The following is a 10,362-nucleotide window of genomic DNA, read 5'->3' as shown; positions in this document are numbered from 1 at the left end:
ATAGGTGTGTGGGTTCATTTCTGGGTCTTCAATTCTATTCCATTGGTCTTCCTGTCTGTCGCTATACCAGTACCATGCAGTTTTTACATGGGCACAGGCAAGTCAAAGACTTCAGTGACTCGGGTTCACTGGTGTTGCACAGCCTTCCCCAGGCAGGCTCAGATGGATGGAAACCCTTTCTCCAGTCTGACAGGACCCGAAGGACCTATCCGTGTGAGCAAAACCTAGCAACTGCAGCTTCCTCCTTCTGGATGATTGCCCTGGGAGACTGCTTCCCTGTACAGACTAGCTGATGTCCCCCGCATGTGCTGACACAATACAACACACTGAGTTTCCTGGCAACTGTGGCTTCACAGAGCACAGCCCACCTGATCCTAGCTTGTCTGTTTGTGTGTCTGTGTGTCTGTCCTTTCTTTATTTCTCAGTTACCCCAGTCAGGCTTCCAGGACAAGGTGATGAGTTTTGTTTCTGTGAGTGTGGAGTTCTAAGATTCTTTGTGGAAGGGAGAACACGAGGCATTGGTCTTCTTCATCTGGCTTAGTTCACCTAGCATTGAGCCTGCAGCACTCCTCCAAGCTGTTACAACTCGCAAGGTTTTCAAGGCTGATTACTACTGTGTGGTGCCCACACACATTCCATTCACCCATAGGTTATTTCTACATCTCAGCTATTACAAATAGTTCAGCTGAAACACCCTTGAGATTTTGATTTCAACTTCCTTGGAACTGTACAAGGAAGTGAGATTGTTTGATATAAGATCATTTTTCATTTTTGAGACGTTCTAATGCTATTATCCAAGAATTTACAGTAGAGAAATAATAAATCTCTTCAACGAATGGTCTTGTGAAAAACTGGTCATCCATGTGTAGAATAAATCCAGAATCAAACCTCTATCTCATAGCAAAATCACCCCAAAGTGAATCACCCAAGGTTCTAAAACTTCTAGAATAAACAGCGAGGAACCATCTAGATGTTGAGCTGAGCACTTATCCTTTGAGCATTATACCAAGAACATGGGCAACGGAGGCAAAGATGGACAAACTAAAACTGTAGACATTGTATTTTCCTATCTCTGGAATATTCTGACCCGGAGATGGTGCTGTGTTCAACTGAAAGTGATGTGGGATGCAGGAAGGCAAGCCACATCCCACACAGGGATGCTTCAGTGGGGGGTGAGATAGGGGTTAGGGTGTCCCTGATTCATCCACACTAACATTACAATGAGCATTACATCACAATGAACATTATATTACGAAGTTAACACCACAATAAACCCTAATTTGGAGACTTGAACAACAGGAATAGCTTTGGGGACAAAGGACTCATGGATGAGAAAGACAATGGAGGTGAAGTCCCCACTACTACCCAGGCCTTCTGAGAAGTTAGTTCTGTACCCCACCCCCACCCCACCCCTCATTTGGGTCTCTGATGGGTACAGGTGTCATTTCCATTGCCGAGAATGCAACATGGGCCCTTGGTATTAAAACCAAAGCTATTTTCCCAATGGCTTTCTGTTTTACCTGGCAAATCATGTAACTAAAATTACCATATAAAGTTTCATTTAACATGGAATTGATAAGGAATGTTTAAAAGCACCACACTGTGAAGTGCAGGGAGATAGTAAGAAGGCTTCACTTTGCAACCGGACAATGTATTACTTAAAGATGAAATATTCCAGTTCACTTAAGAAACCCTCACCATGCAGGATTTGCACTGGTGGCGCCTGAGAGTGCTATGGTGCAGATCGTTTCCACTGTGTAAACTGAGGACACCTATTCGCTATTTCTCTTGCACCCACAACTTCATGTTATCTGTCGTTCTTTCGAAAACTTTGAAAGATAGATATTTTTTTTTTCCTGTATGTTAGCTAATCCTGAGAGTCAAACAAGTTAAGATGTAATTGATACTTCAGAGTTGGCAAAGATCTTATCCATGTCTACCCCCCCTGGCATGGTCCTTCTCAGCATTCCTCAAGAAAATGAGGAATGCTGGGCTCATAGTGGGAACACAGAAGACCCTGAAATCATGGGACTGCTGACAGCAGATGATACTAGAGACCCTTTATGATGGGAGGAGTGGCGTGAAGAGATGAACAGAGGAAGGATTTCTACCTTCTTGATGCTCCCTATCTGTGTACTTACTTTATACGCAATTCTATTTTTTTCTTCTTCAGGGAAAAACTCCCATTTCCCCTTATAGATACACAAGGCCATAACTGTAGCCCCAAACAACACTGCAAGCTCTTACCCAATTTCTTGGCCTTGTAATGTTTAGAGTAATTACAGCTCATCTCTCACTTCTCCCATTACTACTTACACTTTGTTGCTTTTTCTTCAGATCCACTGGGGGCATACATGTCCAAATTAAATACTATTTTATCATTTCCTGCCTCTCATTCCAAGTTTTCTTTGTTCTTTACTCTCCACAGAGCTCACAATGTATTACAATTAAATTTCCTATAAATCTCGGCTACCGGCTGTTAACCATACATTCACATCACTGGGCAACACACTCAGGGCTCTCAATTCTATTTGCTGCTTAATATTAAACTCATAGAGATTAGACATTGGCCACAGGTGATGTCCAAAACTGACCACTAAGGACCACATCTGACCTTCAACTTACATACGTAACCCACCAACCGAAACAGCTTCCCAGTCTAATAGGTAGGGATAGTTCTCCACACCTCAGAAATAAGATAATGAAGGCCAACAGAGTTGGGAGACTTGCCAAGGCACATGGAGCAATAGAACCATGAGCAACGCTAGACGCTTCTGCTTTATGCCCATAAAAGATCGAAACTGTTCATGCTCCAAATGTGTATTTTAGAAAAGTGCCTGGCACTTTTTTGTTGTTGTTAAACTAAACTTTGTTGGCATACAAACAGCTTTCGGGCTTTATTTTAAGTGAGTTATGCTCACTTTGGAGTGGCTCTGGGTCAAATGGTTAGATTGATGAACTGTAATTCTGTTTTCAATGTCTGTTTTAGTTTCTGCTTTCATTCTTATCCGACTTCTCTGGAAGTTTTAGAGCAGTGGTTCTCAACCTTCCTTAATGTGGTGACCCTTTAAGACAGTTCCTCATGTGGTGGTGGTGAGCCTGAGCCACAAAATTATTTTTCATTGCTACCTTATAACTATATTTTTGCTACTGTTACGAATTATAATGTAAATCTCTGACATGCAGGATATCTGGTGTGTGAACCCTGTGAAAGAGTCATCCAACCTCCAAAGTGGTCGAGACCCACGGGTTGGGAACTGCTTGTTTAGGGTCTTCTGCCACTGTTGCCTCCCCTACCTGCCAATCCTACTTACCAGTTCCTGACTGGAATTCCAGCCTCCTCAGTTTGTCATTTGACTGTGAGGGTCTTTTGTCTCTCAAGTGGAAGGTCCAGCTTTTGGAACTTCTGTGTGGACCATCTATGCATAAAGTCTCTGTAGTAGAGAGCAAAGCTTTCATTTCTCAATCAGAGCTGAGATTTGAAAGGGCTAGCAAAAGGAGCCATGTGGCTGTAACGAATACCATAGCTCCTCTTAGGCTGCTTTTGAATGAGCGCAGAGAAGGGGTATCTGAGAGGGCTGGCATAGAAAGATGAGGTACAGATGGGGACTGGGGAAAGATCTGGTACACAGCCTACAGTCGTTCTAGCACTTAAAGCCTAAGCAAAGCAGGGAGGCTGAGGCTCTGCAGGTAGGGAGTTAGGCCGTGCGGAGGAGAAGCCAGCACCATGGAACGCCTCCATGAGGGACAGGGGTTTAAGCAACAGAGTGGTCAACACAGCCAAATGCTTTTGAAAAGTCGCATAGAATAGAGACACAGAAGTGGCCTTTGGATTGGGCAAAGCAGGTTGTTCATAACCTTGGAGAAGCATGCAGATAAAGAAGGCTGATGGAGTAGGCTGGAGGTGGCAAGAAAGAGCAGCAGTGACTGCAGATAGCTCTCTCGGGAATGTTGCAAAAAGAGCTGAGGAACCAGACTGAGTCTGGAGGGAACACAGTGTCAGAGAACTCGGCTTCTTTGTTTCCAAGGAGGCGCTAGGGTGTATCTGTCAGGTCATGGAAATGATCTGAGAATGAGGGACATTTTCACTGTGCGGGAGGAAAAAAGGGCCAATCATTAGACGACAGACAGTTCATGGGAAGGACAAAGGGCGATATTTAGGACACCACGAGGAGGAGACTGGCCTCTAGTGATGTGAGAATGTGCCATATGGTGTATATGTAAAGTGGATCCAAGAGGTGCATGTCTGAACACTTGGTCTCTAGATGGTGGCACTCTTTTGGAAGGTAGCATAACATTTGGGAAGTGGTACCTAGCTGGAAAAAGGGCTTTCCTCAGAGTTGGGGTCTTGGGGTGTCAGTCTGGCCTGTTTCTTGTCCTTTTCTGTTTCTCGATTCACTCAGATGTGAGCAAGAAACTTCATGTCTCTGCTGCCATGGCCGGGAGACGCTTGAACTGCCTAGCGTGACTGTGCTCTCAAACTGTGAGCTAAAATAAACCATTTGTCTCTTGCGCTAATCCTTTGGCCATACATATGGAGAAGTAGCCAATACAACCTCTCTTTTGTGACTCTCTGCTGTGCACAATGAGGCCTGATTCACACACTTAGTGTTCAGTAAGTACTGGGCTTTAGTACCATGCTGCTCTCTTAATAACGGAAGAAAACAGCTGCTGGATGGTCCACGTCATTGCTCAAAGCCTAGCCTTGACCGACCACACTGGCTCGACCAGAGCTGGGAAATGATTTAATGACGGTTGTCCTTGTTCCTGAAGCCCCACTCATGTGGCATATGCACCTATGGATGTTGATACATCATCCTATGGCTATCATATGATTGCAACATAGGAAGATCCCAGTGATGAGCGACTGTGGAAATGACTGTCTTTAAGTGAACTTTGTCAGTTTCCTTTTTCTCTTGCTTGTCACTGATGATGCTCTTTGGAGCTCAGGAAAGTAGCTGCTGGGAGGATGGAGGGTTAATACGGAAAAAACCACAACCTCAAAACCCCCACTATTGTGCAATCAAGATGGAAGTCATTCTGCTTTGCAGATGAGGCTCTCCAGAGCTGTTATTTCCCTGACCCCTGTGGAGACGACTTCCTAACCAACTTGGGTGGCAGCCCAAGAAAACCCAGGGAGAACTTTTGTTCCCTAACATATTTAGTCTGGGAACTCAGAGTTCTGTCTAAATGAAATGTTGTTTTAGATCTTCAGACCTCCTGGCTGACACAGACTCAGTTCATGTGCATTGCTAAAGAGCCAGGGAAGAAAAAAATTTGGTGTCCTCAAAAACATTATTTTTTAAAAAAAAAAAAAAAAAAGAAGAAGAAGAAGGTTTTGTTTTTGTTTAGAAAAAACACAAATCTCCCTCCTGTGTTTTAGTCAACAAAGAGCTGAACAGCCTAATAATGTTCAGAATCAAAACAACAACAACAACAAAATACCAGTCAAGATTCTTATTTCTAAACTGGTAACAAATCAGCTCTAAAATATTTGTGCAGAAAGGCAATTTGTCAAAACACTAGAAAATATGACCCTGGTGTCCATTTAAAAACAACACGCAAGTATACTGGGCCACAGTAACAAGAACAATCCAGATTTAACAAATCCACCCAAAGACAAACCCTCATGGGTGTACCTCACAAGGGTAACGCCAAGAAAAGGAAGCCAGGGCATGTGTATTGAGTCCTGGTACATACACTAAGCAGGAAAGCAGATGAAATTCTGTGCAGCTCATGACAGGAGAATAATACTAGAAGGGTCAAAGGGATGTATGAAGGTATGCTGAGTGTTGTGGGGTGCTGAGCACTGAGGGGCACTGAGCAATGACAGGTGCTGAGCACTGAGGGGTCCTGGGCACTGAGGGATGCTGAGCACTGAGGGGTACGGAACACAGGGATGCTGAGCACTGAGGGATGCTGAGCACTGAGGGGCACTGAGCAATGACAGGTGCTGAGCACTGAGGGGTCCTGGGCACTGAGGGATGCTGAGCACTGAGTGATGCTTAGCACTGAGGAATGCTGAGCACTAACAGATACTGAGCACTGAGGGATGCAGAGCACTATGGGATGCAGAGCACTGAAGGGTACTGAACACTGAGGGGTTCAGAGCATTGAGGGGTGTTGAGCACTGAGGGCTGCGGAACACTGGTTACATTGACATCACTTGGGAAAAACTTATTGAGCCTCTCCCCACTTTATGATCCAGCTCACTCTCTGCCTTTTAAACTCTGAAACAGTCTCACTAAGTTCTTCATGTTGGCCTTGGCCTCACTCTGTCAGGGGGAACTTGAACTCATAATCCTCCTGCCTCAGCCTTCTAAGTAGCTGGGATTACAAGTGTGAGCTATTTTTGACGTGTTCTTTTCTCTGTGTGTGGGTCACATTAGTACTAGGGATGCGGGTCTGTGGGTCCATGTACATCCCTGCTTCTGGGATGTAACAAAGAGCTTGATTCAGCTCATCTCACAGGCTGCCTTTGGATGCTGCCATTGGCTCTGTTCCCAAGGAACACACGTAGCACAGTATCCCCACTCAACCATGTGCACTGATTTTTCTTTTTTTATTTCCACAGGTGCCATGTGAGCAGACTGTTGGTACACAGTGGGCACTCACAAGAAATCACTGAGACAGTTGTCTTGTTTCCGATCTCTTGTCACGCAGGGGGCTAGTCTGAGCAGGCAGAAGCTATTTGAACCCTGTCACGGTAGGAACACAACTGTTCCTAACGGAATCTCTTGTATTTTTGCATTGACTGTAAAGCCTGGATCCCAGAAAGCAATCGTACTTCCTGTAACTCCATCCATCCCTCCCACAATAACCCTGGGATGGATGCAGAACATGCAATCTGACACAAAACATGCCCACAGGGATGACCAGGTCAAGGCAGGGATGCAAACTGTCTGTCAGAGAAGAGGGATGAGGTGGCAAGCTATCAGACATTGCATAGACTGTCAGCCTCTGTTTCAGTTTCGTCCCTGTTGACACTATCATCTATTTGCCTTCTGTAGGGTTTTCCAGTGGAATTTTTGCCTCTCTATGCCCTTTCCGCTATTCAGGCAGTTTAGGAAAGAACCAACTGACTTCTCCCTGCATGGGTGCAGAGCACGTGACTTTGAGGCTCACCCTCAAGATTCCTTAACTATGCTGATTTTCCAAGCAGAGCCTGCCTTCGTCAGAAATCAGGGAGCTCTTAGGGAGACAGGACCAAGTTTTCACACTCTTTTCTGGGTGAACACAAAGCAATGGCATAGCAGCTTGCCTCTTGCAAGTTTATTTAGAATCCCAATTTTACAAAAGCTGTCTTTTTTTCCCTCCCAGGAATAGGAGGTTAAAGGATTGTTCGACCAGGCTTCTATTAAACTTCGTCTTGTGTTTATTGTTTCATTTCTGAGCAGGATAGATGATTTGGAATGATACGGCTGAAGAAGAAGTCATATGTATTCCTAGCGGAGAGAATGGGAGACCTGGGTTGGCTTGCTTCTGGTTCTCCAGCTTTATCCATTTATCCCTTTATTGCTACTAAGTGATAGTACAATTTCTTTTTCTAAAACCAATTGAATTTCCAGCTTCCAGGAAGACATGTCTGTGATGGTTTGTATATGTTTGGTCAAGGGAATAGGATTATTAGGAGGCGTGGCCTTGTTGGAATAGGTGTGTCACTGTAGGTGTGGGCTTAGAACCTCCCCCTAGCTGCCTGCCTAGAAGTCAGTCTTCCACTAGCAGCCTTCAGATGAAGATGCAGAGCTCTCAGCTCTGCCTGCACCATGCCTGCCTAGATACTGCCATGCTCCTGCCATGATGATAATGGACTGAACCACTGAACCTGTAAGCCAACCCCAATTAAATGTTGTCCTTTGTAAGACTTGCCTTGGTCATGGTGTCTGTTCACAGCAGTAAAACCCTAACTAAGGCAACGTCTTTCCAAACTTATAAATGTCATTTATAGTTCAACGTAGCCAAAGGAACACTGGTAATCTTTTATATTACACTCAGCTTTCCTCTGATTTTTAATAAAGATTGGTGACAGGATAATTCTTTCACTAACATTCTGGATCAATATGGGCAACTGTTTACTAAATCTTGTCAGTCCTATGTCTCAAGAGCTGGATTCCTTTACACCACAGATATTACCAGCTACTAAGAAGTCCACTTTCCCCAGCTTCATAAAGAAGCAATCAAGTAGGAACAAATATCTAGATGGAAATATTGACTCTGCTTCGCCAGATGCACATTCAATTGCCCCAAGCCTCGGTTTCTAGAGTGGAATAGTAATATCTCTTGCTATGAGAATTCAAACAAATGACGGATATATAGAGATATAGTGTGGTATGAAAGAAAATGGCTTCCATAAGCTCACAGAGAGTGGGTCTGGTCTTGTTGGAGTAGGAGTGGCCTTGTTGGAGGAAGTGTGTCACACTGGGGGTTGGGGGGTGGGCTTTGAGGTCTCAGATGCTCAGGCCAGGCCCAGTGTGATGCAGTCTCCTTCTCCTGTGGCCTGCCAATCCAGATGTAGAACTCCCAACTCCTTCTCCGGCACCATGTCTGCCTGCAGGTCTCCACGCTTCTTGCCATGATGCAATGAATGAAACCCCTGTAAGCCTGCCCCAGTTAGATATTTTCCTTTCTAAGAGTTGCTGTGGTCATAGTCTCTTCATACAGCAATAGCAACCCTAACTCTGACAAACACACCTTCAGTTACCCAGTGATGTGAGCTCAGTCGGCTTTCTGCCTGTCCCCTTGGGGCTCCCGTTCCTTCTACTCACCGCTGATGGATCTACCTTCACTGGACCATCTTGGATTCCATTTTTAACATCCTCCAGCCTGGGGTCTGTATTAGTCCCCTTTCCTCATCCCTGGCACAAATAACTCAAAGGAAGAAAAGATCTCGGTGGCTCACAGTTTTGTGGGAACCATGTCATGGTTACTCAGTTCTGTCCACTTTGACCATGGTACTGCTGGGGCTCATGGTGAAGGAGTTTCTTCACTTCCCTGGACACAGGAAGCAGAGAATGACAGGAAATGGCCGGGCCTAATCTACCCCTTAAGTTCATGTCCCGTATGGCCTACTTTCTCCAGCTAGGTCCCAGTTCCTAAAAATTTCTACAGCTTCTCTACACTGTGCCATCACCACATGTGGGGGTGGGGGTGGGGCACACATTTCATATTTAAACCTTTAAACAATAATACTATGCCACACACAGCATTTCTGCTTTGGTATTCCAGGGTTTCCATCGGTCTCCTGACATTACTGTCCTCTGTCTTTACTCAGCTGGGCCCCCTCCCTTCCCCACATGCTGTCCATATGACAGTCTCCGTGCACTTGCTACATCTTTTGTGATTCCTTCCTCCTGTCCTTAGACGTCTAACTAAGTAGCTTCCCCCATGCCTGATGACCTTTTCCTCCTGACATCTCTCCACAGCTCTGCACCTGACACACTGACACGCTGTCTGTGGCTCCTCTATGTTCACCTCGCCTCTGAAGCCGGGGGCTCCTCCATTCTTGCCTTCCGTTCTCCAGTGTAAAAGCTGAGAGGTTCAAAGGACTGCCTCCCCTCCCCTGAACCTGCAACCCCTTTAGCTAACAAGACACTGACGAACTGCTCTGTGCAAATTGTCCATTTGAAGAGATCAGTGTTTGAGCACAGGGTTTGCTTAAATGAGAGCCAAAGCTGGAGCAATACTTGAGACTGTAAGGCATGCAAAATATGTTCGTTCTCCATGCTATGTCCCATCCAGCTCGGCCCTCTGCCTCTGGGCTCTCTGCCTTAGGGATTAACAGCAGGAGGACTGTAGATCCCACAAATGATGAGGTAGGATACAGTCTGGTGAGAACATCTCTCCCATTGTTTTTATTTTTCTGCCATGCTATCGTCAAGTAAATAGAAATTGAACATAATTAAGGCCCAGAGCTGGATGCTTTGATCTATGCACAACACATACGTTAATTTCCCTACCACCTCACACAGTGGCCTTCAGTGGGTCTGGATGCTAACGACGCTCCAGGTCATCCCTCTCAGCAAATAGCAGATTGATACTCCTATGCTGCTCACTACAGTCGTCTGCCCTATATGAGATGTTCCAAGTCTACTCAGCTTGTAGAACTGATCATTTCTACCCTTTGTTAACCTCTCCTTTCTTCCATCCTCTCTGCTTCTGTGAGTTTTGCTATTTTGCATTCTGTGCTCAAGAGAGATTTTTTTTTTTTTTTTTTTTTTGATTTTTTTTTTTTTTTTACATTTTCTTACAGGGAAAGTAACATTTCATGCCCCCTGTGCTCGCCCTTACTGTTACACACGGATCCTCTTCAGACCCCAATGCTTTCAGAACTATTGAGGAGGCCGAGAAAGTCCCCACACCAGT

Source organism: Mus pahari, chromosome 18 (genome assembly GCF_900095145.1).
Source record: "Mus pahari chromosome 18, PAHARI_EIJ_v1.1, whole genome shotgun sequence".
Classification (NCBI taxonomy): Eukaryota; Metazoa; Chordata; class Mammalia; order Rodentia; family Muridae; genus Mus; species Mus pahari.
The sequence above is the reverse complement of the archived record's forward strand: the minus strand, read 5'-3'. Positions refer to the sequence as shown.